This window comes from Microcebus murinus, chromosome 10 (genome assembly GCF_040939455.1).
Source record: "Microcebus murinus isolate Inina chromosome 10, M.murinus_Inina_mat1.0, whole genome shotgun sequence".
In the NCBI taxonomy this organism is placed as follows: Eukaryota; Metazoa; Chordata; class Mammalia; order Primates; family Cheirogaleidae; genus Microcebus; species Microcebus murinus.
Genome location: NC_134113.1, coordinates 49,749,493 through 49,776,703, shown reverse-complemented (window position 1 = coordinate 49,776,703; position 27,211 = coordinate 49,749,493). Strand labels below are relative to the sequence as shown.

General features: G+C 36.4%; 1 protein-coding gene and 1 long non-coding RNA gene across 4 annotated transcripts in view; both read right to left on the bottom strand.

The window, feature by feature from the left end:
- Positions 1-27,211, bottom strand: part of TMEM117 (transmembrane protein 117) — a 464,361-nt gene that overhangs the window by 410,611 nt on the left and 26,539 nt on the right. The window lies entirely within an intron of this gene.
- The window catches only part of LOC142873362 (uncharacterized), a 54,402-nt gene extending 27,191 nt beyond the window's left edge, over positions 1-27,211 (bottom strand). Inside the window, exon 1 of the long non-coding RNA XR_012921429.1 lies at positions 1-27,211. This exon is cut by the window's left edge and continues 17,755 nt beyond it. This is a non-coding gene — a long non-coding RNA (uncharacterized LOC142873362).

Here is a 27,211-nt window from a genome sequence, read left to right as displayed (position 1 = left end):
TAATGAATACCCAAGAACTACTTTCACTAGCTATATTCAATGTATCATCAGTATACATTTATAAACTGATCACCTATTGTATTAAGTCACTGTATCGCCATCTCTGTTCAGGGGCTTTCAATGATCAAGATTTTTTCCATGCACAATAACCAATTTTATTTTTCTAAATAATGTGCTTATTTTACTTTTGTCCTCCAAATTCCTAAACTTTCCCATTTAGCATGATTTTTACATAGTCCTATAGGCTTTAAAATTTCGAATACATACAAAAATCTTTTTTTCCTTTTAATAGCTATTCCTCTCTCTCAGAAAAACAAAATTTTCATCAAAATCACCATAGATCTAGTCAGTAAACAAAAACATACATTTATCTATATCCTATTACTTCTTTGTTATCTGATTCTATATTTTTAGCCTCTACAAAAATTTTCCCTGCCTCTTATCAATACAAAAGTACAGATTATTTCTGAAAACAATTTCCTAAATTGATACACTGTAGTTATTTCATCTTCTACATCCTCTTCTGAAAAAATTCTTTGTTTGACATGAACCAGGCCAGGATGTAAGCTGACCATATTTTCAGCAGCCTTTCTGAGCATGAATACTTCTGAGAATATCAATAACTAGAGAAATCTCAATATTTTAGCTATTATCTTGTGTAAAATAATACACCAATTAAGTTAACCATAAAAGTCTTCCTGTGTTCAGGGCACACTCTTCAAAGCACCAAAATTCCTCTGAGGACAACAGGAAGCTGTCTAGGTTTAGAAAGCACAATTTGCCGAAAAGTTAGAGTGGTGTATTAGAGCTGTGATATTTTTTTTGTCTTATTAACTTTTTATTATAAAAGTGGAACTTTTTCATCGTAACACATAAACAATACTAAGATATATTGACACACAGTCTCAAATACAGTTTTAAGAACCTGATCGTACCCTCTCACAACTTCTTCTATGTTCAAACAAACAAAACATATACCTATGGAAAGTGTGATTATATGTATATATGTATGAATTTTTTTTTGTTTCTTATTTTTACAAAAATAGAAACATACCATGTACATTACTCTGAAACTTGTATTTCTCACTTAGCCTCATGGATATTACCATGGATTATTAGATATAGATCCACGGCTACATAATACTATATAACATGAATGCTCTACATTTTATTCAAACTTTTTCATTTTTTTTTGTTTTTTTGAGACAGAGTCTCACTCTGTTGCCCAGGCTAGAGTGCTGTGGCATCAGCCTTGCTCACAGCAACCTTAAACTCTTGGGCTTAAGCAATCTTTCTGCCTCAGCCTCCCAAGTAGCTGGGACTACAGGCATGTGCCACCATGCCCGGCTAATTTTTTCTATATAGTTTTAGTGGTCCAATCAATTTCTTTCTATTTTTAGTAGAGAAGGGCTCTTGCTCTTGCTCAGGCTGGTCTTGAACTCCTGAGCTCAAATGATCCTCCCACCTCAGCCTCCCAGAGTGCTACAATTACAGGCGCGAGCCACCACACCCGGCCCTATTCAAACTTTTTCTTATTTGTGGTCATTCACATTGATTTCAGCTATTTGCTTCTACAAGCCCCCAAAATATTTACATATATGTTTATATAAAACTACTTTCATTTCTATAGAATAGATTCTTCCAATTAAAGAGTCAAAGATTAATAGCTTCCCTTTTTTCTAATTTTTTTTTTAATAGAGACAGGGTCTCCTTCTTGCTCAGGCTTATCTAAAACTCCTGAGCTCAAGCAATCCTCCTGCCTTGGCATCCCACAGTGTTAGGATTACAGGCATGAGCCACTCACTGCACCCAGCCAGCTTCCTTCCAATAAATGGATATTTCTTCAAATTGAAGATCAAAGTTTATAGGACAACCTGGAAATATATAGTAAGTCAAAAGTTTGTAGCCAGGTACGGTGGCTCATGCCTATAATCCTAGCACTCTGGGAGACTGAGGCGGGAGGATCACTCAAAGTTAGGAGTTTGAAACCAGCCTGAGCAAAAGTGAGATCCTGTCTCTACTAAAAATAGAAAGAAATTAATTGGCCAACTAAAAATATAGAAAAAATTATGTGGGAATGGTGGCAGATGCCTGTAGTCCCAGCTACTCAGGAGGCTGAGGTAGGAGGATCACTTGAGCCCAGGAGTTTGAGGTTGCTGTGAGCTAGGCTGACACCATGGCACTCTAGCCCAGTTAAGAGAGTGAGACTCTGTCTCAAAAAAAAAAAAAAAATTGCATATCCTTTTGTTACAGCAGGAGACTAGGAGACAGGGCTAAGACTGGTTGCAGGGGCTTGAAGATCAGATGCAGTTGTTAAGGTAAACAACCCTTAAACAAAAGTGGTTAATACCGACAGGCAAGAACCATCTTCTACCAGCTTGTCAGCTGTCTCTGCCACCTTACTTCAACTTTGGCTAATCACAATAACATTTACATTGTGGTTTCAAAATTTCTCTGCCCTTGAAATCACCATGACAGTTTTGAGACAACCATATAAAGTATGAAAATGGGAGGGAACCCAATTATAGGAATCACTACCCAAAGTCTTAGTAAAAGCCAACTCTTTGGCCTTGAATATTCCTCCCCTCAAGTAGGAAGACTGCAAAAGGTCTAAAACCACTTCCTCTCAGGGCAGCTGCTCTTTATGAACCTGCCTGCTCCCCTCCCTGAGAGTGTATTTTTGTTTTCAATTAAGCTTTCGCTTGCTTGGCTTATGTGGTGGATCCCTGAAATTCTTTTCCCGAGAACTTGAAAAAAACCTCCACTCAGAGGCTGGTAACATTTTGACTCAGAAATTCCAATGCTAGGAATTTTTTCCTAAATAAATAATTGAGCAAATGAGCATAGATTTGTTTTTAATGTGTATACATGGATATTCTTTGAAACTCTGTTTATAAAATAGGAAAATAGAACACCTAAAAATTCAAGAATACTATTTAATAATGTTAGACATATCTGAGGGGACAATAAACACACACTAAAATTGCCTTTATACTTTGCATTAAAAATTATAAAAATAGGCCGGGCGCAGTGGCTCACGCCTGTAATCCTAGCTCTCTGGGAGGCCGAGGCGGGCAGATTGCTCAAGGTCAGGAGTTCAAAACCAGCCTGAGCAAGAGCGAGACCCCGTCTCTACTATAAATAGAAAGAAACTAATTGGCCAACTAATATATATAGAAAAAATTAGCCGGGCATGGTGGCGCATGCCTGTAGTCCCAGCTACTTGGGAGGCTGAGACAGAAGGATCGCTTGAGCCCAGGAGTCTGAGGTTGCTGTGAGCTAGGCTGACGCCACGGCACTCACTCTAGCCTAGGCAACAAAGTGAGACTCTGTCTCAAAAAAAAAAAAACAATTATAAAAATACATATTTATTGACAAGGCAAGATGTTTAAAAATATTCCTAAATAAGAAAGAAAATATCTAATTGAGCATCACTGTCATAAAATAATTTCAAAGAGAGGGATACTGAAGGAAAAGATAAACAAAAATGCTAATAATAATTATTTCTGTATAATAAGACTAAGTATGACTTTTTATTTCCTATTTTTATTTATCTGACATTTATTCAACATATATTTGCTGAGTATTATATACCTACCAGGCACTATGCTAAGCACAGTGTTGAATAAAGCATTATCTTAATGAAAATTATTCTATGTGCCTATGAGGCAGGAGAAAAGTGGATAGCCCAGAAAAGGTGATGGGTGGCTTTAGAAGGTGGAGTGGGAAAGTCAAAGATTCAAAAAACATTTGAAATTGTATAATTTAAACATTCTATCTAACAAGGCTATGAGATGCTACCATATCCAGTGTACTGTAAAAGTTCTATAAATTGCCTAAAGTTACTGAGCTATGAGATAGAAGATTAACACTCAGATCTCAAGATTCCCATGTTCTCACCAATAGACTAAAAGTGGAAATAATTTATTCCACTTCTTTGTGGAGGTAGTGAAAAGAAAGTATGTCTTCCCCATCCTCTCATCCTCCATCTAGCAGCTGGATATGATCTGGGTGCTCTTGAAAACCACATCTGGAAGATCAACCTAAGTTCCTAGATGACCCTAGAGATGACAGGACAACACCACTGGAAACTGTGTTGAGAGCCCATAGCCTGGATGGGGCCTGCACAGCATAGAAAGATGAGACATCTGGTTAGGGGCCAATAGATCTGTCAGAGACTCCACAAGCAAAATCAGCCAGAGGATGCCACCACACCTGAACAATCTTAGCAAAAGCAAATTATGAGTTATAGCATCTGCTGATCTTCACCACAAATGCCAGCAAGACGAATAATACCAGAAGGGAAGGGACAAAGTCATGAGTACAGGATGAGTCACTGGATACCATGCAGATCATGAAGGGCACACTCTTTTCCTGTACCTACAGACAACATCTTGAAGGAGAGGGAGAAGGAATCTGAGATAATGAATATTCTACCCAAAGGGACTAGGTCAATCAAACTATCCCAACAAGGTTTTTAATTTTTGAAGCCTAAAAATTTAAGCCTTTCAAATTATTCCATATGAATAAATTTACCAGGTGGGACTAATTGCAGGGTTTTCCAGCTACACAGTGGATGAGGCTCGTGGACCCATATCATTCTAGGTGGAAAAAAGTAACGTATCATGGGAAAGAGAGAAGAGCAGGACATGAAAGCAAGGTAAAAAGGCCTCAGATTCTTTTCCCTTTTTCGTTGTTAGCCAAACCTAATAATGGTGTGATAATTTGTCATTCTTCCTTTCAACAATAAATAAAGCAGCCAAACATGATTTTGTTCCAGGCTCTGTCCCAAATTGAATTGTTTGGATTTTATGCAGCTAGATGAGCAATGCAATCAAAGTCACAGTCAGGGGAAAGGGCAAGGAAAATAATCAAGAGATTGAGAAATAAGTATATGAAAGAAACTCTGTTGGACATGATCCTGCATGATTTTTAGAATGCAAATGAGAAACATACAAGCCAAGTTGAATTGCTTGAGCTACTGAAAGCATAAAACAGTAACATATCCTAAAAGCTCAGATGCAGATTCCCAGGTATCTCAGGAAAACAAACAAACAAACAAACAAAAACTCATGTAAATCTGGTCCAGGGTTCTGAGCATCCAGAATTGTCAATAGTAGGAGACAGTCAGCTACTGGGTCTCCTGTACAACTCAAATGGCTCCCAGTATGCTTTTGGCTCAAACTTTCTGTTAATACTTAGCCTCTTGCCCTACCACATTCTGACTTTCCTCTCTCTCTCTCTCTCTCTCTCTCTCTCTCTCTCTCTCTCTCTCTCTCTCTCTCTCTCTCTCTCTCACACACACACACACACACACACACACACACACACTTCCCTACCATTCAACTCCCTGTCTTGGGTTTAAGCAAATCTTAATGCTGCAAAGAAACTGTATGCATTTCACTTTTTAAAAATACATCATTTACAAAATAATTCAGGGCAACTTGTATCTATTATTTGCAGCTCAAAATGATTGAGGCTAACTTGTTTTTTACAAAGAGAATTAATACTGTTTGTATGAATGAGTTCAGTTCCCTTGGGGATATCCTATTACTTGAGAAAACTTATCAAATATCAAATGTTATTTACTAGTGAGAAAACTAGTAATTCCCACCTGCATTCCCAGAGAAATTTCAGTGACTTTGGCCTTACTCCATCCCAGTGGATCCAATTTGATATCACCATTACCCTTCCAGAAATGAGGGATCTGGGTGCGTGTTTAGATGTTGAAGAGGTCAGCATATTATATAATAGCTCAAACTCAACTTAACTCAACTGATATGTATAAAGTGCTTATTGTATGCCATACTAACAAGAGTTTAAACTGAAGAAAAAGTCAAAGTAAAAAGAGCACTAATAGTGCAGGATCAACTATCCAAGAACCTGTGTTCTAGGATAAAAACAAAAAGGAAGTAAATGTTGGGGAAAACAGACTATGTGAAGCTATCTTCCAGGATTTCATTATGTTTTAAAAGCCTTTTTGATGTCTTACTGAAAAGAGGAGACAAATGAAATTTCCACAATTCCTGCCTATTTATTGCAATGCAAAAGCAAAACGTCCTCTTGTCTTCACCATTTCCATTCCCTCCCACAATGTTATTAAAGTAAGAAAGTTTAGTTTTACTAATCCAAAGAGAAAACGTTTTACTAATCCAACAATCACCAAAGTGGGAAAAACTAGGATAGGAAACAAGAACAAAATATAGAAATGAAAAAAATGAAGTCAAAATAGGAGGAGACTAGAATATAACAAGTAAAAAGATAAATGGATTTTTTCAGCTCAGATTAAAAGCAAGCTACAACAAAAACAACTGTAACTCACTGCTCTACTGGTAAATGATCAAAAGATGGTTGAAAGAATAAAAGAAAAAAGAAAACAAATATATGCAGATAGCTTTAAGGAAAAAAAAGAATGCAAAATAATAAAATAGCAAAAGCTTAAGTACTGATGTTGGTAAAAGGCAAGAAATGAGCTCTCAAGATGAAATAGAGAAAATGAAAATAAAAGAAAAAATGAAAATTAACTGGAAATAAGGATACAGTAAAAATAGGCAGAAACAGTACAGAAAAACAACATTTTTAGGAGATTAAAATGGAAGTAAGGTTTTCTTTTTCTTTTTCAATGACATAAAATTAACAAAAATGTTTTCCTGCTTCAGCATAAGCCTCAGGTCTTGGTTAATATCCACAGCAAGTAAGAAGATACCTAAATGTGTTTTATTACATTTTGTATAAAAATTATTAAATACAAACTTCATTAGAGCACTGAAACTCTGAATGTTGGATAAGATTGATTCCTTTATATCATCCATTAGAGTTAACAGAATTTAAGATATATTTGTAAAATGTAAATATATTCTGATATACTAAAAGGTTTTAATCAAAGTGCATTATCAAATAAATAGCTTTTAAAATAATCCCTATGTTGCAAAGCACTTGTTATTTGTGCCTGCTTATACTGTACTAAGCCTATTAAAAAGAAGAAAAATGGGATATTCATTCATATTTGAACTATGGGATAGTAATCTGAGAATTCAAACCCTTAATGTATTATCATTCCATCAAAATGATAGAATGGAAGCAGTTTTGATTAGAAACTGTTGTCTTTATTATCACTATCACATTTATCCACTCTACGTGCAAAATTCTTCTGTCTTTCCTAAAGCATTCATCACTACTGAGTATCTGCTTTTTATTATAAAATTTTATTTCCCATGGATGAAATTCTCTACTGGTCTTCCCCCATCTTATCACCCCTACATTTTAGAGTCTGACTTATAATCTTTTATTTCAAGACATTTTACAGTGCCATAAAATACCTCATTTGCATCATCACTTTTTATCTTTCTTTTTAAAAAAAGAATCAAAGGAAAAAAGAAAGCTATAATCTGTGGATATTACAGAAATTTCATAATGCTATTAAGGGCATTAACAATTCAAAGACTGGCTAAATTTGATTTAATGACACAATTTTTTTGTGCCACAAGGCAAGACATACTGCTTGATGGTAGGGTGGGGAAGTTCATTATTACCATAACTGCCATAATTGGAAGACTGGCAGATGCAAAATTATCTTTGCAACTGGGGAATTATCAACACATTATGCTCAACCTTTTCCTGTAAATTACGTTATGCAACGATTTATGATTTTTCTACTCTTGAGTCAGCTAATTCTCTAGTAATATTAAAACATATTAAAAAGCTCTGAAAAAAAGAATTATTTGGAATTCTCAACAAATGTTAGAAAAGTAGACACCTAAAAGAATTTTGCATGAAAACTTTCCTATGTCACCTGTTGTGTCACTGAGATCCATATTGGCCCAATAGTCACAATGCCCTAGTCATGGGTTTTCTACGGTTAGATGCACAGACACTTTTCTCATTTATTTTTAGAATGGTATTAATGCCCATAATGATGGTCTATGCCAATACTGTCTTCAAGCCAATTCTTAATTACTATGGGAATATGAGCCAAAAATAGAAAATGATGGACCTGCAGTTAAGATAGGTGGCAGGTGGTTTTCAAGATAGAGTGCTTTAAAATGCCTTAGTCACAACTCACTCTATAAAAAAAGCAAGGATTACCATATTTGCGTCAATAACTTTTGAGCAACTACCATTTAAGGTAAAGCACAATTATGTGTTTAATAATTAAGAATCATGTTGACCAAGAAGAAATTAAGATGGGACCTAGAAAACTCATCAACCAATATATGTATGTGTGAGTGTGTGTGCATGTGTGTATATGCAGAGTTTTTTCCTATCAGAAAAAACTATTTTTCCTGGAAAAATTGCTAAAGACCCAATAGGGCCTAGTACTGTGCTGTGAACAAAGCAAAAAATTCCTCAATAAATGTTTTAAAAGTATTTCTAATTAATCTTCTATGAAATACTAGCTTCTTATTGACATATACCAATTATTAAAAATTATCAAAGAGGATCAATAACAGGTCAATCTATTTCTTAAATGTTGCAAAATTGCTCAGTACTGGCCTACCTAGTTTCTTAAATACTAGTCATTGTGCAGATAGCTAAAGATATTTTATTCAGAGTTAATTTCCAGACACAAAACCATGATACCAGGGAGGATAAAGCTGCAAAGAGGAGGTTGCTTCTTTGTATCATCTAACAAGTGATACCTGGCTTCATCCACTTATCTATTCATGGAATCCACTCAAGAAACGTTTACTAAGCCCCTGAGATATGCAAGATGATGAGGGTTTATACAAAGACAAATCAGAAACTAACGTTTGGAATAAATTTTGAAAGTTTTAAGTAAGATTTGAAATGTAGAAATAACAGGGAAGCAGGCAGCACGAGCCCAAAAGGCAGAAAATGAGGAGACAAGAACAACAAACAGAAAGCATTACAGCTTGGCCTCCTATTCCAGGTTTTAACAATTATTTTCTACTCTGCATGCAGACAGAAAATAAGAGCAAGGCACTGATAGATTGATCATGCCATGAGCATACACATTTGAAACATTCAAAAGCACATCCCACTGTGCTGACAAATTTCTGTCCCCTGTGGGCAGAAAATAGTTCTGTTACGTATATGCTATTTTGCATATGTTGTAGGAAAGAATCATTCCTGAAAATTTCCTTCTTCTCTTCATGTCTTTACTACAGTTCACATCTCCGACAAGTAAGTTGTTATTTGTAAAGCACTTAGAACAATACCTGGCGCCTAAGTACTACACTGGAATTAAATACATAGTGAAGCTTTGATTCTCCCTTTTGCTTAGTGAAGAAGAGCAGCTACCAGTCCTCCAGACAACAAAAAAATGAAACCAGTTATGCCAGGAAATTTCTTTGTGAAGACATTTTTTATAATGAATTCACTTTCTGATATAAATGTACAGCTATTCGGATTATTTCTTCTTGTGTCAGTTTTGTTAAATTATGCCTATCAAGAAATCTATTTCTTCAGTGGAGTTATTTTGGGGGGTGGGAGGCAAGGGGAATTCATTGGCATAAATTGGCATTCCCTGTACCTTTTACCTCTTTAGATCTCTAGTGATACTTCTTTTTTAGTTCTTGATATTGGTAATTTGTCTTTCCTTGCTTCTTGATCAGTCTTACTAGAGGTTTCTAGTCTTATTAATCTTTATAAAAAATTAATCTGGATTTATTAATTTTCTCTATTTGTCTTCTTTTCTTTCTGCTCTTCATTATTTCCTTCTTCCTACTTACACTTTTGGTTCAATTTGATCTTCTTTTTCCAATCCCTTATGATAGAAACAGACCAATGATTTAAAATCTTTTTCTTTCTTTTCTAATAGAAGCATTTAAAATACAAACATCTAAGCACGGCTTTGTTATATCTTTTTCTTTAGAGATTCAGTCTCATTCTGTCACCCAGGCTGGAGAAATGTTGCAATCATAGATCACTGTAACCTTGGACTTTGGACTCCTGGGCTCAAGTCATCCTCCCACCCAGCCTCTGGAGTAGCTGCAACTATGGGTACATGCCAGCAAGCCTGGCTAATTCTTTTATTTTTTGCAGATACAGAGCCTTGCTATGTTGCCCAGACGGGTCATGAACTCTGGCCAGCAAGCAATCTTCCCACCTTGGCTTCCCATAGTGTTGGAATTACAGGTGTGAGACACCATGCCCAGCCTATATGCCTTGAATTTTGATATATTTTCATCATTCTTTAGTTAAAAATATTCTCCAACTTTTCTTGTAAATTCTTCTTTGACTCATAGGTATTTACCAATTCCCAAATATTTGGAAATTTTATGCATTTGTTTTTTATTTCTAATTTAATTCCTTTGTCCTCAGAGAACACACTGTGTGATATTATCTTTTGAAATTTTTTAGAATTATTTTATGGTTCAATATATGGTCTACCTTGGTTAATGTTCCATGCAACTGAAAAGAATGTGTATTCTGATTTTTTTTGGTGTAATTTTCTGCAAATGTCAGATCAAGGTGGTTGATGGTGTTGTCTATATTCTTATTGATTTTCTATATATCTAATTTAATTCTATCAATTACTAACAGAAAGACAATAAATTACCTAACTATGTTCATGCCCTTTTCTTTCTTTAATTCTGTTAGTTTTAGCTTTAGATATTTTGAATTTCTATAATTAGGCACATATATATTTATAAGTGTTATATATTTCAGATGAACTGATCTTTCATCATTTTAAAATGTTCCTCCTTTGTTACTTTGTCTGATATTAACATATTCACACCAGTTTTCTTTTGCTATTTATAGGATGTATTCATTTTCCATCCTATTGATTTCAACTGCTTTGTGTTCGTATATTTAAAATACATCATTTATAAACAGAATATACTTGGATCAAGCTTTTTAAATTCAGTCTGATACTCTCTGCCTTTTAACTGGAATGTTTAGTTTTTCTACATACAATCTAATTATAGACATAGTTCGATTTAGGTCTACCACTTTGCTATTTGTTTTATCCTTGTCCCATCTGTATAATCTTCCTCTGCTTTTCTTTCTCTGCCTTCTTTTGGCATAATGAAATGTTTTTAGTATTCTAATTTACATCCTATTTAGCTTTCTTATCTATTTCCTTTTTATTATTTTTAAGTGATTCTTCTAAAGATTGTAATCTGCCTCCCCAACTTGTCACAGTTTAATTAGGGTTAAGATTGTGCCACTTCATATAAAATGTAGGAATCTTGAAACAGTATAATTCCATTTATCTCTCCCCTTTGTGTCATTATTGTTATATATTTTATATCGCCATGTTATAAAACCCCATAATACAATACTATCATTTTTCTTTTAAATATTGTTGTCTTTGAGAGAAATAAAGAGAAGAAAAAACAGCCTTTTTTGTTTATCCTCATATTTATAAATTCTAGTACTCTTCATTCTTTCCTGTACTTCTGTGTTTCTACCTTGTTTCACTGATCAGTGGCCTGAAGAAATTTCTTTAGCATTTATTGTAATACAGGTCTTCGGTCTATTACAGATACTTGTCCTGTTAATTTGCCTGAAAAATGTCTTTATGTCACCTTCATTTTGGAGGTATATGTTGACTGGATATAGAATTCTAGGTTAAAATGTTTATTTCTTTCAGGACTTTAAAGATATTTTCTGGCCTCCACTATTTGTGTTAAGAAATAAGTCACCATTCATATCATTGTTCCTCTGTATGAAATGGGACTTTATTCTCTACTGTTTCAAGATTTTTCTCTTTATCTTCAATTTCAGCAGTTTGACTATGAAACTGTGGTGGTTGTCTATTATCCTACTTGCCAATGAATGAAGCATAAATACTGCTTTAAAGTCCTTGTCTGCTAATTTCAGCTTTTTAATCATCTAAGTGTTTGTTTCTATTAACCACTTTTTCTCTAGACTATGGGTCACATTGTCCTGATTTTCTGTATGTATAATAGACTTTCATTTTAAATTTAACATTATGGATGATATATAGTTGTTTGTTTGTTTATCTTCCTCTAAAGAATATTAATTCTTTGTTCTGCTAGGCACTGAAATTATAGGCTAATCACCTTGAACTTGTGTAGGCCTCATTTGACATTTGGTTGGTATGAGTCTATGTTAGTTTTGTTCACAGTCCTGAGGCAACTCCCAAAGCCCTATGGTATAGTCTTTATTTTTGAGGCGCACCCTTCTGGAGTTTCAATGGAAAGGCCAGGACATTTATTAATCCTTCAAACATGGTATGACTCAGACTCCAAACTCTGCCTTCCCAGCTGTAGAGAGTCCCTGAAATTTCTATTCAACTCTTTTGGGCCCCAGCCAGTGCTCTGCTGGGCTTCTTGAAGACTCCCCCAAGAGTATATAGTTCAGGGCCAGTTAAGAATTCAAGGAAAGTTTATATATATATATACACAATTCAGGGCTTCCCATTCTGTGCACCTGCCCTTTCCAGGATTTTCCTTATTGCTTCTAACTGTTTTGTCATCCCTGAACGCTGTACTCTAGGTCACCAAATCAAGAGAATTATGGTTTTCTACTAGCGTTAGAACTGCCCCCATGAGTAACAGGCTGGGAAGTACCCTCAGAATTAAAGCTATATACTTGGATCTCACCAGCACAACTCCCTTTTATCAAGGTCTAGTCCCCTTCTGTTTCTGCCATCTTTTGGTCGTTCTCCAATGCCTTGAAATTGTTGTTGTTGCTGCTATTGTTGTTCTTTTAACATTTGGGTCAGAGAGTATAATTTTTGTCTTCAGGAAGGTTAGTTTGATATAAGCTATTTCACATACCTAGAGCTGCAATCCCCACACATATCTAACTTGTGCAAATAAGTCTGAACATGCACATAAGCATTTCATAGTCCTTGTGTAAAAATAGAAATTTTGATTTTTTTCATCCCAAAATCTGCCCCCCACAATCTCCCTCCCTTATTGAATAGCAACATAATGCACTCAGCTGCTCAGACAAAAACACATAAACCCATCCTTAAATCTTTTATCACCCACCTCCAATCCATTATTAAATGCTGTGGGTTCAACCTCCAAAATGCATCCTAATTCCATCTACTTCTCTCCATCTTCTCTGTTACAATGATGAATCAAATCACCACAGTCTTTCACAAGGACTAATGCAACAATCTCCTAACTACTAATTAAAGCACCCTGCTTTTACTCTTCTCCCCATACAACCGTTCTTTTCAAAGCAACCTGAATTAATCACCATAAAAGTCTAAATCAAATCACATCATTCTTCTGGCTTATTCTTAAAATGAAATAAAATTTCTTTACCATGATCTATCAAGTCCTACATCAATAACTCCTACCTACCTCATTCCTCCTTACTCTTTAGGCTCCACTGACTTCCTTGATGTTTCTTAAATGTACCAAATGTTTTTTACCATTCATGGATTTTTCATTTGCTAATCCTTCAGTTTGCAGTGCACTTCCTCCAGATTTTCACTTGGTTAGGTCTTTCTCATCATTCAAGCCTTAGTTCCAATATAGCCTCCTCCAAAGAAGCTACTCTGACCACCGTATTTAGAGTAGCTTCACACTCCACCCCAGGCATTTACTGTCACAGCTCCTTGTCTTCTTTTGTTTATAGAATAAATCACTACCTGGAAGTATTTCTTTTTAAAAAAAAATGTTACTTTTTAATTTCTGTATCAGTCAGGACAAGCTAGGTTATGTCATGCTTGGGGTTATGCCAACTCCAAAATCTCAGTGGCTTAAAACAATGAAAGTTTACTTCTTTCTCATACTACATGTCCACTGAGAACCAGTTAAGGGCTCTACTCCACATAGCCTTCACTCTGGAACTTCGGCAGACAGAGATGCAACTATCTGGTAGCCAAGGAAGAGAGAAAGAAGCTGGAGGGTCTTACATATGCAATCAAATGCTCTAGCTCAGAAATGCCACACATCACCCTTGGTCTGACCTAACTAGCTAGAACTTATCACAAGACCAGAAAGTATAATCCCACCATATGTCAGAGACAGTGAGATAAAAATATCTGATGAATTGGATGAATGACCACAATTGTATATACTTTTCCCACCAAAATGTGCAACCTATGAGAACAAGAACCTTGAGTGCTTTGTTGTTGTTTTTTATTATTATCATGCACTGCTCTTTCCCCAGTTCATAGAACTGAGCCTCTCCCATAATAATCACTCTGGAAATACCTCTGGAATGAATGTATAACATCTCTTTAACTAACATCTCTTGCATGCCTAAAGCTAAACTATGTCTAGACTTGCTCAATGTATTGTATCTAAAGATCTTCTTCCACCCACTGCTGACAGTTTTCTGAAGGGTAAAAATATTCTTCTTTCATATTCAGTTTGATATCTCACCTAGAATTCAGCTGTTAAGCAAATTTTTTGTCCTCTTTTAAACATGAATTGTTAAGCCCTTGTGTTTACAAAATTCAGCAGTGGGGATGGAGTTCAGTAATCTGTTTAGGCTCTAAATAGAAGCAGAAGAGCAACCTAGAAATAAATGGATAGGGTCATTCTAATTGTGTCTAATAGCAGACTCAGGGCTGGGGTTATACTGGCGAAAGAACCTGGGGAGGGCTGTGAACTTCCATCTCTACACTCCACCCTACCCCCCACCATATGGACAGAACATCTATTCATCCCTAGAGAAAGAAAGATGCTTTTCTTACAGTATGGGCGGATCTGAGAGTCAGAACTTTAAAGACAATCCATTGTGACTGTCCCCACAATGGCCGCCTCCAGGACCACGCCCCCCACCTCACTGCTAAAAACACCACCAGAGTCAGCGTGGCCTCCACTGCTGGCAGGGATGGGGGACAGGCCCAGAGAAGAGTCACTCTTTAAAATTACTAATTAACTCACTCACCTTAAAAAGCAACTTTCTTCACTTTTACACTACATGGAAGGGAGGGAGGTGAGGTGGACGCCCGCATAAAGAAGCCATAATGAGAAGTTCAAAAGAGTAAAGGAACTGCCAGAATGAAAACTACTGACAATGCATTATCTCGGAGTAAACTAAGGGCTGGAGGGTTTCACTAAAACACCAATTTTAAACACACCATATTTAAATCAGAAACTAAATAAAGTTATACAGATGCATTTGTTTATTAGCATTTCCCTTTTACTTGAGAGAAAAGGACTTGTTATAAAAAGGCCCTAAGAGCCTGCTGCCCACCTCACCTGCACCTCTCCTCTGACTCTTTTCTGCTCCCTCTGCTCCAAATGCTGTACCTTTGCCTTTCACTAAACACTCTAAATATGCCCCTGCCTTTGGGCTTCTGTACCTTCCCTGCCCTCTTCTTGGGATGTTTTCCCCCAGAAAGCTACAAAGTTGTTTCTTCGCCTTCTTCAGGTCTTCATTCAAATGTCATCTTCCTAGGAACCTCTAGCAATGCTCTGGACTCTGCCCTAGACCCCCACACTGCTTTATTAGTCCCCACAGCATTTATTGCCCCCTCACATAATATATAATTGTTTATCTTTTCCTACTAGAATGTAAGCCCAATCAGGGTAGGGACTTTGTTTGGTTCAATGCTGGATCCTCAGAGTCTAGAAAATGCTCAGTAAGTATTTACTGAATGAACAAAATCAAGTTCTATATTATTAAGCCTCCTATGCTTTGCAAGTATGTTGAGACAAATCAATGAGCATGATCCAAACGAGTGAACAAGTTCATGCAAATGCTAAGCTTCAAAAAGAAACTCAATGTCATTAATACCTTCACAGCTTAGTACATCATTGGTGAACATAAATAAATCTGCTTTTTCTTAAATCTCTTTTAGTGTTACAAATAACCAGAACCATACATTTGTTGCTTTCGGTAAACTTGGAGGATAAAGTAAGATGATCTAATGATAAGTTTACAATTTTAGAAATAGATTGTCATGCCTTATGTTCAGTATATGATGAGCATAAACTCAGGGAACAGGAGTCGTTAAAATGAAGATATCATTTTTTAAAAGAAGCAGCAACATATACTTGCACTATGAGTCTTCCTCACACATTGCCTGCCTCCCCTCCACTCTATCCTCCCTGCCTTCCTAAGCCAATTGATCCTACATTCATCTTCCCACAATACTATTGGATCTTGTCATCTTTGTGATCAAAAACTGAGTTTTCTTCTTTGACTTCATATATTTTGGGTGTTTTCTCCCCACAATAAACTTATATAACTTTTTAATTTAAAATTAAGAAGGGAAGGATATGCTCAAAGACTTCCTATTGTTTTCAGAGTGAATTTTAAGCTTCTGAACTTGGAATTCAAGGCCCTCCAAAATTTGCCTTGAAGTTTCTCTTTTCCTGCTGCCAGTTTATCCAAATCTGCAGACCCAGGCAAACTGCCCTGTTCCAACTCTACACCAAAACCATTTTGCCCTTTCTTCCCCACAACTTTGTGTTTGATGTTTCTCCAGTTTGGAAGGTCCTCTTTCTCTCTCCAACTGAATTCCACTGGAGCTACAAGGCAAAGCTCAGATTCAGACCAAAGAAATGTTAAAGAAACAGTGATGAGACGCAGAGACTTCTTGGAAGATAGGGAGTGCACCATTAGGGGTGCTCAGATACTGGCTGAAAATGTAACAAGGAAGCTCTTACCAAGTCCATTAACCCTGAGATTCCATGAGTCCCATGAACTCCTATTTCACTATGAAGCTTTATTTGATCATTTCTGTTGGGAATGACCTCAGAATAGACTGCCCATACACGTATGTAGCAATTACCATAGGCAGGCAGTGCAGAGATATTGCAGCTGTATGTTCATAAGTCTGTGTCTGATCTCCTTTGCTAGACTGCAACCTCCTGAAAGGCAGAGGCTCATGGTGTCTAGCACTGTCCCTTGCAATGATAGGCACTCAATATATTTGTCAGTGATGATGCTGAAAAATAGTATAGTTCAAACAGGAAGAAATTGGGAAAGACATAAAAGAAAGAAGGGATAGGTCATGAAGGAGCAGGAAACACTAACTCCCCTGGACTGCTGAGGAGTAGGTTCAGACTCGCTCTCTCAGGTTTATGTGTGCATTTGCTGGTCTACTCTTAGCTGGTCTGTCCATTTCAGTGACCATGTCCTCAAGGACACACAAAGTATCATAACAAGCACAGGCTAGCCTAGGAAAATCCTGGTGTGTAATCACATTCCTCCTAAAGTAAAAAGGGAAGAAGCATTGTCCGGCCAAGAACATTAGGGTACCGATGGCCACAAGGGCAGAAAAGCATTGCGCCGAGTTTCTCTGGGCTCAGCAGCAATAACTGACTTTGTTCTGAAATTGTACAACTTCTTGCTGGGTCAACTAAATGACATTCTTTAACCAAAGAGACGGCTGGTCAGGCAGGAGGCAGTGCCAGAAAAGATCCCAGAACACAATGTGGAGCAAAGCTGTGGGGAGTGGCCTCGCACAAACCAGTCCTGAGGCAGACGAGGCTCTGGCTGCCAGCTCGCCATCTGGGATGCCTGAAAAGGCGCCTGTCTGGGAATCAGAAGGCTTCAGTTTATGTTCCAATTTTACTGCTGACTGTTGTTGTGACCTTGGAGCCAGGCAAATCAACCCTGTACATTTCAATTTACCCATCAACAATAACTCTGGGTCACAGGCATAATAAAAATACAAATCAGAAACAACTGCTTTGACCACCACTGATATTTTAAATCAGATACACGGTGTCAGGGCCACCACTGTAAAACAGCTACATTTTGACTTTGGAGAAGCCCCCTGTTCAAGTCTGACCCCCTGTGTACTAGTAAGTCTTGCAATGGCCTTTCTTTGCCTCCTTTTATTCAGAACCCTGCACCGCAACACAGTTACCATTACAGAGCATTCCCCTACTTCCTCCTACCTGCCGACGCTTACCGACTCTTTGGACATAGATTTCCCAAGGAGGTGGACTGTTAACATCCTTGTTAGTCCATCACATCTCCCAAGTAGCCATAGTATTTTAACTATGGCTCAACACCAGGAGTTTGAGGTCAGCCTGGGCAACATAACAAGACCCTACCTTTAAAAAAAAAAATGGTGGGGAGAGAGAAAGAGAGCAAGAGAGAAGAAAACAAACCAGAGAAAAATTTTGTCTGTATCCTCTCAAATCATACAGTCCAGTATTATTATACAGCAAACAAAGAAACATCTCTATTGATGTGGTCTTAAATGAATCAAGTAGTCAAGCACTCTTCATCTCCAATCTTGCTGTATACTATTTAACCAGCTGTCAGGTTCCACTCTGGCTGGGACTTGCCAATAATGAAGTGGTTCCCCTCGTGCCATGCGTGTGGGTCTGACCGCCTGCTGCAATTCCATCTGATAGACAGTCGCCACCACAAGAAACTTCTACCGCTGCCTCCCATAGGTGGAGAAATGAGAAGAGGAGGTGTGAGCAATGATTGGACCTGGTGAGGAAAACATCCCTTGGCCCCTGAATGACTCATCTGTACCAAGTACCTAGAAAGGTACACCCTGGTTAATAATTGCTTAACTATAATGCTCTAACCTGAGTTCGTTTATTAAGTCCTTGAGGTATCCTTTTACAGTGTTTGTATCCTCTGTCCTGCGGGAACTAGAGCAGCCAGACGATTCTATCACACTGAAAGCTGCAGCCGATTGCCCTTTAGTGCTAATGGATGTGCGACTGACTGCACTGCAAACTAATAAAGGAACCTAATAAGCAAGTGTGGGAGGAAATGGCCCTATACTTGGGATTTGCCCCCCTCCCCTTCCTTTCCTGTTCTATGAGAGAAAAGAACATTAAAGTAATAGGCTAATGTTTTTGGTAAAGCACTACAAAGTTAAGTAATTCATATACACCAAATTTCAGTATGAAGAAGGGTGTTCCCTGGGGGGTTTTAAAATACCAAATATCAATAATTTTTCACCTTACCTTTCCTAATCCACCTTACTTTAAAATACTTGGTTTTTTTGTTTGGTTGGTTGGGTTTTTTTAATTTTTTTTATTTGTTTATTTTGGTTTGGGTTTGGGTTTTGTTTTTTTATTATTATTATTATTTCTTATGCCAGAAAGCCACTCCAAGTTTGGAATAACATTTTTTCTAACAAATTCTATAGTCATTTCTGGCTCTAAAATTATTTATTCTATGAAAAGGACTGAGTGGTGACAATTCAAACACCTAGTAAAAATTAAGATTCTAGCACTCAGTATAGATTGGTTGAGAATAAAGATAGTGGCACAACATTTAAATATTTGTCATGAGGATCAAATATAATATTTAGAGACAACAAAGCGTAGCATCATAGATACTCTAAGCAACATTTAGCTACATTTATAGCATTTGTCCAAATAATTCCCCCAAAACAAAGCCCCTATCATCCAGATAACACAATACTTAAAATAATCAATTGTTGACATTCACTCTGAGTAGCCACATATATACTATTTTTAAATGTACCATCAACTACAAGGATAAACATGATGGTCATTTTTACTATTTAGCTGTTCAGATCGTAAATTAACACAAAAAAAGTCAAACCATATCCATATCATTGTACTAAAATAATGGCTTTTCATTCCTAAATATTTGATTCTTTGTGTTTTGATATTTCTGTTTCACCATGACTATCTTCCCATGCTCTCTGGAACATCTGAATCTTTTCTATTTTGAAATGATAAAATCATACATATAACTCAACATACAAAAAGATAAATTCACCTGAGGCTTAAACTTAAGAGAAAAGAAAACAAATGGGCATTTAGCTTTATTAAATTCATTAAATTACAATATTTTTTAGTTACTTGGTATTTTATGAGAGATGTCCTTTTGTTACAATAAAATGAAAGAAACAAACCAGAATTTGTCTTCTGAAAACTCTGGATATATTGGGAATACTTTTTCCCCCCAAACTTCCTGTTTAAAACTAAAACATACATAGGTACAGAGAAAATAGCAAACCCCTTAATAGTTTGCATAATAGAAACATTAGAAAAATACACCTTCAGCATGTATTTATCATAGCCATCTAGTTAGCACACTATTCTTTTTTAATCATGGCCTTTAAAAAAGAATCGTGATTTTTATGCAGCTGGATATCATGAAATGCTCATTATAGTCAAGTGCAGGTCCACAAACCTATTTCTACAATTCTGAAATCCAAAAGGCTGATCTTTGTAACTAATTTATTGGCAAGACCTGACCAAACATGAATCCATTTAGCAGCAAAACCTAACCCAATCTTATTAGAGCCTATTTGCACTCTGAATTTATCCCATCTCATGCAAATATATATATATATATACACATACATACAAATATAAAAGAAATAATAACATGTTTGGTGATGGAGTATTTAGCAGAGTGACTTATTAAATATAGACACATGCATCAAATTCTGAAATACACCTAGCCTCAGGGTTTTGGATAAGAAATGGTGGGCCTAGAATAAGCTTAGTACACACACACCTTCTGCTGTTTTGAGCACTATTCAAATGTGCCATCACCTATGAGCTCATTCCTTGGAGCCATCATCATCTACGTAACTCATTATCTCCTTCTCTAATCAGATTCTCTGAATGACTTTCCCTTCCTGCCTCCTCCATCCCCCAGTTAGATAATCACTCCTCCAATCACTCAGCCTAATCTTCCTGGTCACCTTTAACTTCATCCTCACTCTCACCTCCTCAAATCCCATCAGCTGTGGAACTTTCACAAGGTCTCACATACTCCCATCCTGCTTGCCTTCCAGCTGCTCTGTCCCTATTCCAGACAGGCCTGAACAAACTCAAGCCTGAATTATTGCAGGTGGCTCCTAAAATACCTTCCTACTTACTTTTTACTCCCCTCCTCTCCCTTCCCAATCCCCCTTAGATTCTGCTTCAAGATTAATCTTGTCATCTTCAAAGACCATAATGAAAGAGATGACGTCCAGAGATAGGAGACTGGCATTTAAAAAACAAAAAATTGAGACCCAACCTACCTTTCCACCGCATCTCCTTCTCTTTGTAAACATACACCTTTCTGCAGTCAAGATGAGCATGACTTCTTCAGCTTTTTCCCCCATTCCAAAGAAAGCTGAGTTTTCCTCATCTTTCCTCACATTATCTACCCCATGACCTGAAATTTGTAATGAATTCTTTATATTATTGCTGACTACTTTAATCCCACTCACACTTTAGACTCCAGTTTTGATCACATGTTGGCACTGAAGAGTTCTTCTTCCTTCTGTCCACAGTGAACTCCACTCTTGAATTCCCACAGTACTTACAGTCTATACCACTCATCTGATACTTGATATGTACTTCCTTATAATTATCAGAGTATTTAATTTTTCATGCTTATGTATCTTGTCTCTTTAACCAGATTTCAAATTATTTGAGATCAGAGACCAAGTCTCATATTTTATGAATGGGCAAACGAATATCCTTCTATAGCTTACAATAAGATGGCAACATTGACAAAGATAACATGTAAAAGAAACACTGACTTATTTATTCAATCAAATGTATTGACTACTACTTTCCAGACATTGTTTTAGGCACTGAGCATTAAATGCTAAGCAATACCAACTAATCCTTGCCCTTACAGAGCTTATGATTTAGCTGGGAAGTCATACATTAATGAGACAATATACAAATAACTATAGACACAAATACATATTTGGAAAAGGAACTATGCAATATTAACAGGCTTAAAATCATATTCAGATGCTACATTCTGAATCTGAGTCTGCCTGCCTTCCAACTACTGCAATTTCAGGTAAGTCTTAACCGCAATGAATTTGTAGAACATCTTTCTTGTTGAGAGACTGACGGGTAGAGGTGATTTGACAATATGTTAAAAGAAAAGTTTTAACTATATGTTTAAATAAACATAACAATATGTTTTAAAAAATTGCAACTAATAGAGGATCTCAAGATGTTCTAAGATCCATCCTTGGAAAAAGTTATTCAATCAGAGGCATTACTTGGATCCTGATCACTTTGCCCTTCATAGAATTGCTTTCATAAAGTAAAACATCAGAGATTTGCATGTAGACTCAAATGTAATACTCTACAAAAGTTTGCTTTAAGACATTAAAATATGAAATCCATTTCTACATTTGCCACTTCACCAATTAGCACCTCCTATACAACACAGAAGAAAAAAGAATTATTTACCAAAATTTAGGACAAGGAAATTCTACAGTTTAGTCTAAAGAAAAATTCTCCTGTGGAACTTGCAATTTTTCATTATTTATGATGACCAGAGCGATGTATGTATTACGTTTCCCTTTTGCCCAGCTCCAAGGAAGCTCAAAACCAAGCAATGTAACAAAACTCAGCTAAAGCAGGAGGTTCACTTGAGCACAGGAGTTCAAGGCTACAGTGAGCTGTGATTGCACCACTGCACTCCAGACTGAGCAACAGAGTGAGACCCTGTCTCTAAAAACACACACACACAAAAAAAAAAAACCTCGCGAAATCAAAACATATTTGACTATCTTTTTTTGGTGGTCCTGATAGTCCATTGATACTATATTATGCATACATGTTGTAAATAATTTCAATTCCTTTTTGGAATAAGATTTATTTTTTAAATAAGCTCAAGGGGAATTAAATTCCCCTTGGCATGTAAGTACTTATTATCAGCATAATTATTTTTAATTTCTCTATTCATTAATATCTCTAAAGTATAATTCCCCCAAAACCTAGTACACATCATTTAAACACATATAAAAAAAAAAAAAAAAAACTAGGGCCAGGCATGGTGGCTCACACCTATAATCCTAGCACTCTGGGAGGCCTCAGGAGGTGGATTGCTCAAGGTCAGGAGTTTGAAAACAGCCTAAGCAAAAGCGAGACCCCATCTCTACTAAAAATAGAAATAAATTAATTGGACAACTAAAAATATATAGAAAAAATTAGCCGGGCATGGTGGTAGTCCCAGCTACTCAGGAGGCTGAGGCAGAAGGATTGCTTGAGCCCAGGAGTTTGAGGTTGCTGTGAGCTAGGTTGATGCCACAGCACTCTAGCCTGGGCAACAGAGTAAGACTCTGTCTTAAAAAAAAAAAAAAAAAAACTAGAATCATCCAAGCAAATGGAAAAGAGAGACACTAGAAGAATCTAAACTGGCATTCCAACAAAATCTAATTTTCATAAATCTTAAGATCAACAAGATTCAGATGCAAAACTAAATTATTCCAAATGTATCAATTCTGATTTCAGAATTGCTCCTAAATTATGTTGATAACTAAATAGCCACACTGTAATATTTATGTCTAATAGAAAAATAAAATTGATAACCAATGAAACTACATTAAATCGTGTGCTCACAGAATCATTCACATTCACTTTTCCTTACATGTGCTTTAAGTTGGAAATACTGTGTTATTCTTTTGGAATCTACTAAAAGAGACTTCCCGTAACAAAATAAATGAGGAAAGACAAGTTGATGAAATGAAAGAGCATCTATTTAATATTTATGTTTGGCATTTTATTAGAAAAAATGGAACAGTTTAATTGATCTCACAAAATTATGCTGATCATTTGGTAAACCATTCCAATATGTCTATAACAAAAAGTTCTGTGCTTGTCATTAACAATCCCACTCTTCCCTACATACACCATCATCATCATCACCACCCACCTACCATAAGCTGGCATGTTCAAATAGTTAAAAGTTTAAATATGGCCTTTTAAAAATAAATTATGTACAAATGCTAGTTATTTGGGAACAGGGATAGAAACATTTATCACATATCAAACCAATAAGAATGCTCATGTTTGCATTAAATTTTAAATTCCTTTTTATAATGTTACCTGGATGTCAGTTCCAGAGCACCCTGCTGTACTCTCCTTGGTGCAAGTGGTTATAAGTGGGAGCTGGAGAAAAAGACAACTTTAGTATGACAGGACAGAGTCAGAGAAAGTGTCCAGAGGAAATAATGTTCAAACTCAGATTTGAAGGAAAAGAGAAATTAGCCAAGTTGACAAGGAGGAGACAGGCATGATGGGCAAGAGAGAGCACATATGCAAAGGCACTGAGGCATGAGAGAACATTACAGGTTTGAGAACCAGCAAATAATTCTGTACAGTGTGAAATGTCAAGAGACCGGGTTTGAAGTGAGACAAAAATAGATCATAAAGAGCTGTGGATATCAACCAAAGAAGTTTAGATTTTATTCTGTAGGTGGTAGAAACCATCTAGTAATACAGAAAAATCATTCCAGTAGCAAAGTCCATAATGAACTAGAGGAGGAGAGAACTACTAAGAGGAAATGATTAATTGTTCATGAAGCAAGGAAGAATCAATTGTCATGAAGGGAGATGAAGAAAGATAGAAGGAGAAGACAAGTTCAAAGCTCATTAGGAAACTAAATGAGTGGGGATGAGTTGGGAGTTCATTAGAAAGTTCAATCAGGAGTCCTCACCAAGATTTGCAGACAGTTATGATTCAGTCTCCAAAATCTCATATAATTTCATAGATTTTTAGTAAGAAAGAGAAAGAAGGAAATTGCCAAATAGAAGTGATAAATCTGACTACATCGTAGAATCTTTTCTATTACAAGCATAAAAAAAAGGACACATTTTTATATTATTTTAAAATAATTTGTACTCAATAAATCACTTGAAATCTAGATTGCTTTTTCAGGGCTGAATTATGCATACCAACAGGAGAATTAAAATGTAAACTATGTTTGAAATGTGATTTTAGTACAAGAGATAAAGGTTTTCAATAGAATGATTTAACAAAATATAGCAATTACAAAACCAAATGACCTTCCCTTATTATTTACCTTACCTGTATGTTTCTCAATCAATCTTTAATATGGGCAAATAACTTTTCTTCAAACTGAATATTTTTGTCTAAATTTGCTTTAGTTTTCTACACTAATGAAATCTCTTGACTGAGTTCCAAATACATCCAGCCATTCCTTGTAACAGATATGTATTGTGTTTTCTGCCTGGTACTCTCTACCTATTTTTGGAAACTGACCCTTTCCCACTCACCACCCACCCTTATCCTCTTCTAGCCACATGATTACTATGCAGGATGCTGTGCTTGTGCAGATGATCTAACACCAAATTCCTACATATCCTCCGTGTCAATGACCTGTCTCTCTCCACTCCACTCTAGCACCCACTTTCTAAAGACCACACCCTATTTGGGAATCACCACTAAAGAATGGCTGTTACAAGTCATCTGACCACACCTCCCAATCTTTTCCCTTTTCTTAGTCCCATTTCACCTGTTGCGTTTCATCCAAATCTTCAGGCCCTTGTCCACTTCTCCTAGATCATCATCTCCCTCATCTCTTTTCCATGTCCAGCCAAAACACCTCTTGTTAATCAAATTAATAACCCTTTTACTAGAACTCTCTGCTTACTTTCCAGCCTTTGTTTCCAATACAGCAAGCCTGAGCAGTCACCACCCAGATGAATCACTCTCAAATTCTGTTCCAGGTGACTGAGCTCTCAAAGAGAAAGCTGCCCAACAACTCAGACTGGTGTTTTTCAAAATTACAGTGGCTGACATACACTGCCTTCAGTGATGCTCAACACCTATTTTTTTCCAATTGTCCCTAGTCAGTTCACTTCCACACTACCTACGGTCACAGTTCCAAACCTTCACCACTTTCTTAAACCCCTTACATCATCAAACCCCTCCATCTTTACCTTCAGTTTTTCTTTTTCATAGTAAAAAAGAGGTTATCAGGTGGAAGGAAATTCACCTTCCAGCTCTTCCACCTCACATATACCCATTAGAGCATCACCTTCTATCTCACTCATGCCCATATGTGAGGAACCAGGGTCTCTCCTCCTGTATTCTCTAAGACTACCATTCCTACCGGTGTCCTAAGTCCCAGGCCAAAGAAACCTTCAGAGATGCTGTCTTTCGACTATATCTTTATCTTCAACTTAGCTCCTTCCCCCACAAATACAGGCAGGTCAATTAATCTCATGACCCAAGTAAAACCATCACCACCAGCAATAACAAAAACGTCCCTTGGTCCTTCTTCTGTTTATAGCTACTTCCCCATTTCTTTCTTCTATTGCCTCCCTAAACTTCTATAAACTACAATATGTGCATATATACATATATGTATGCATTGTACATATATGCACATTCATGTATATTACCCATATATACACATAGATTATAAATATAAAATATGTACATTTTATATATTTATATGACAGAAACAGATGGCAATAGTTTGAGGACTAAAGATTGAGAAAAATATATGTAATATTATGTGTAAATTCTCTTCCTAATTAATTCAGCTGCAGTATTTAAAACTGCTTTCTTTACTCCATAGCACATATAAACTCTTCATTATCATACATTTATTTGTATAATCTTTTACCCTCTCTGTAGGGGATAAGTTTTTACCAGGGCAGAGACTTTACCTGTTTGATTTGTTGCTAGAATAGTTTCTGGCATGTAATAAGTGATCACTGAATATTTGTTGAATAAATATCATCCACCCCTCTAGGCCAAAATTGTTAAGTCCAGAGGTGGGAACCTCTGAGCCAACTGCAGTCTTTTCTCTACAAGTTCAAACTTGTGAACAAGAGAGTTAGGCCAGTCTCTCTGGGTGGATATAAACTGAACCTCAGGGGGGAAGGAGAATAAAGCAGATATAACAGGGAAGTTGAGACAAAGAGCATCCTGACTCCTGACAGAATCCAAGCCTTGGTTCCATTTATCCCAATGTCAAAAATGAATTATATCCTTGGTCTCTATGGAATATCCCAATATCTCTATAGTATGTTACCTTTTTAACTTAAACTAATTTAGTCTCTTTTCCTGCTGCTTACTCCCCAGGAATTCCTTACTAATACACTATTCTGTGGGTGAATAGGCTCAAAATAAACATCCTAAAGCTAATGTTCAAAAAAAAATGAGGGTAAAAAGTTAGAGTTCCAATTCCAACTCCCTAAATGAGCAATATGTGTAATTATGTGAGTGATGGTTAACTTACTTTAATGAAAATGTATTGTGATATGGAGGCATTTTCTTTACGATTTACAAACTCCCAAGTATAGCATACTGAGGTACTATTTGTGGGAAAAGAGCTATTTTCATGTCTTCTCTAAATAAGATTATATATACATTTATTTTATCTCTAAAGCCATTTTTTAAATGAAGTTTGGTACTAATTTTACCTCATGTTAATTTTCCTTAGGCAATAGACAAAGTACACTATTAAACAGAGAATAAAGAACATAGTTACAACAATGCATAACAAATTAAAACTGGGGGACAAATTAAAATGCATCCTAAATTGGCATTTAGAAATAACAAAGCTCTATCTTGTAGAATAGAAATTAAATAATTAGCAAAACCACATTTCATGGGTTATGGT